The following is a 3,414-nucleotide window of genomic DNA, read 5'->3' on the forward strand; positions in this document are numbered from 1 at the left end:
TCTGTACGGTGTTGCTTGGGTATTGCATAAATTTTTTCCATCGGTGCAAATCCCCCAACGAATGGCTACTCTTGGACCCTCTCTTAGATCACCTTCTTCGATCACTCGACCGACGCAATTTTGAAAGAGACTTGGCAGCAGTTGGCAGTCTACACCACGTCTGTTCAGCCATTTCAAAGTTGATCTAATGGTGAGCCCTTGTCTAGCCATGAGGTGGGTACTTGGCGTTCCAGCAAATTTTTGTGTGCCTATCACGACTACAATGGGAGGCTTTGATAACAAAAGCTTCTGGCGACCCTCCCCTATAGAATCAGTGTTGGTGTTCAAGAAAGACACGTCCACTCTCCACCCTAAGTTTTTGCCAATTGGTAGAGCCTTAGGATTGAGAGGGGGGCCGGCGAAAGGTTTGGTTGCCGCATAATTTATTTGCTAGTGCATTCTCGGTGCATGCTCGTGTCTTCACTATCTCATCCTACAGAAGTGCATGCCATTGTCGTGACAGCTTTTGTGGTCCGAGCTGGTAGAAGCATAGAGTATTACCAATAATTTTTGTTTGGATGTGGAAACTCTCCATGCCCTGTCCTTACCTGTGTGCTCTGAATGGTTGCGGGTCATGGGTTCTGTGGGAGATACTCTTCTTCAACTTCCCCCTAAAGAGAGCATTCGGTGTTTGCATTGTATGGACAAAAATCCCAAGGTGTTTCATCTCTCTTCAGATGTGAAATTCTAGGAGGGCTTGTCGAAGTATGGCCATTTATACAGGGTGCACCAAAAAGCATGTAGGGGGCATATGCTTGGGAAATGGATGTCTCTGAGTGTCCTTACTTGGTTGCGTGCACGGTGTACATCTTTGCATTATGACTCTGCTGCGAGCGTTTGTGATTCAAGAATTTTGGGGGAACAAGTTTCGTACGAGATGTTCTTCATAGGCTCCTGCAAACCAGAGCGCTCATCTTTGCAATGCTCCAACAAGTGTAGGCCCAATGTGTCTGTCTAGGGGAAGAAATCACACGAATGCTTTTTGCCGAGATGTGGGTGCTCGCAGGTGGTTCCCTCATGGTGTAGTTCTTTGGTATGTGCATGTGCATGAGATTGAAGCTTGTCCAACAATGCTAGTGTGAGTGTTTACCCATAGGAACTTTTTTGTACCTGTGCTGGTAGATCACGTGTCATGGGGAATGGTTAGCGAGGCTATGCTAGGAAAGGAGATATTTTCCAGAGGTTAGACATGTCCGTGTATGCGGGCGGGCTCTCATCACCTATAAATGTGTGGAGGGGGTGTTATACACGATTCCCTTGAGTAGCCTTATAATTGAGGTGGTCACGTGCATAGTGATGCCCCCGCCAATCGCATAACCAGCCATGTTTTTGACTCGCATGAACCTTCCCCCTTCAGCACGATGGTCTCTGTTGGCAATTTGGCAACCGGCTCTTTGTCATGGTAAAATGTTTGTTGTGATTGAGAAGGATTTTTTATGTATGGGTGCACCTCAACAAGCATGTAGGAGGCATATGCCTGGGAAATGGATGTCTCTGAGTGGCCTTACAATTAAGGTGGCTACATGTGCGGTGCATCTCGTATAGACTCGAGGCTTCTTTCTGAGTAGTGGTGACAGTGAGTTCAAGGGTAAAGGGTTTCATACGGGATGTTCTTCCTAGGTTCCTGTGAACCGAGGCTCCCTATTCGGCCCTCTTTGGTCGACGATGGGACACTTTCCTCTTGTGTAAAATATTTGAGCGTTGTGAGTCCTACATGTGCTGTGAACATCATTCTTGTTGCTTGTGTGGTGGATTATGTTTGGATGCATGATAGAGCGAATGAAAATTTTGGTTTCCTATTGTAATGGGCATCCCTTGGCTGTAGCAGGTCTTGGGGGTCCCCTCATTGTTAGAAGCTACCTGGTTGATCCTGCCAGTAGTCATATGCTTGTCTCAAAGATTAAGCCATGCATGTCTAAGTATGAACTATTTCAGAGTGTGAAACTGCAGATGGTTCATTAAATCAGTTATAGTTTCTTTGATGGTACTTTGCTACTCGAATAATCGTATTAATTCTAGAGCTAATACATGCACCAAATCTTGACTCTCAAAAGGGATGCATTTATTAGATAAAAGGCTGGTGAGGGCTCGCCCGCTATTTCAGTGATTCATGATAACTCGACGGATCGCACGGCCTTTGTGTTGCTGACGCTTCATTCAATGTTTTGCCCTATCAAAATTCAATGGTAGGATAGAGGCCTACCATGGTGGTGACAAGTGATGAAGAATTAGGGTTTGATTCTGGAGACGGAGCCTGAGAAATTGCTACCACATCCAAGGAAGGCAGCAAGTGCGCAAATTACACAATCCTGACACGGGGAGGTAGTGACAATAAATAACAATACTAGGTTCATCAAGTCTGGTAATTGGAATGAGTACAATCTAAATCCCTTAATGAGGATCCATTGGAGGGCAAGTTTAGTGCCAATAGCTATGGTAATTCCATCTCCAATAGCATATATTTAAGTTGTTGTAGTTAAAAGGCTCGTAGTTGGACCTTGGGTCATCATGGTCGGTCTACCTTCTAGGTGTGTACTGGCCCTTACGTCCCTTTTGCTGGTGGCATGTTCCTAGCCTTAATTGGCTGGGTCGCAGTTCCGACACTGTTACTTTGAAAAAATTAGAGTGCTCAAAGCAAGCCTACGCTCTAAATACATTAGCATGGAATAACGTGATAGGAGTCTGGTCCTATTCCGTTGGCCTTTGGGACCAGAGTAATGATCAATAGGGACTGTTGAGGGCATTTGTATTTCATTGTTAGAGGTGAAATTCTTGGATTTATGGAAGACGAACCACTATGAAAGCATTTTCCAAGGATGTTTTCATTAATCAAGAATGAAAGTTGGGGGCTCGAAGACGATCAGATACCGTCCTAGTCTCAACCATAAACAATGCTGACCAGGCATCGGCGAATGTTGCTCTAAGGACTCTGCCAGCACCTTCTAAGAAATTAGAGTGTTTAGGTTTTGGGGGGAGTATGGTCCCAAGGCTAAAACTTAAAGGAATTGATGGAAGGGCACCACCAGGAGTGGAGCCTATGGCTTAATTTGACTCAACATGGTGAAACTTACCAAGTCCAGACATAGTAAGGATTGACATATTGAGAGCTCTTTCTTGATTCTATGGGTGGTGGTGCATGGCCGTTCTTAGTTGGTGGAGCGATTTGTCTAGTTAATTCTGTTAACAAACGAGACCTCAGCCTGCTAACTAGCTACGCGGAGGTTCCCCTTCGTGGCCAACTTCTTAGAGGGACTATGGCCTCCTAGGCTATGGAAGTTTGAGGTAATAATAGGTCTATGATGCCCTTAGATGTTCTAGGCCACACGCACGCTACACTGATGCAACCAATGAGTTTCTCTCCCTAGCTTAAAAGGT

The 3,414-nt window shown here is 45.3% G+C and overlaps 1 pseudogene; it reads left to right on the top strand.

Annotated features, from left to right (window-relative positions):
- Positions 1–1,896: 1,896 nt before the first annotated feature.
- The window catches only part of LOC149578906 (18S ribosomal RNA), a 1,811-nt pseudogene continuing 293 nt past the window's right edge, over positions 1,897–3,414 (top strand).

The sequence above is a fragment of the Cupressus sempervirens genome, chromosome 1, assembly GCF_028749045.1.
Source record: "Cupressus sempervirens isolate cs-2001-9-10 chromosome 1, ASM2874904v1, whole genome shotgun sequence".
Taxonomy (NCBI): Eukaryota; Viridiplantae; Streptophyta; class Pinopsida; order Cupressales; family Cupressaceae; genus Cupressus; species Cupressus sempervirens.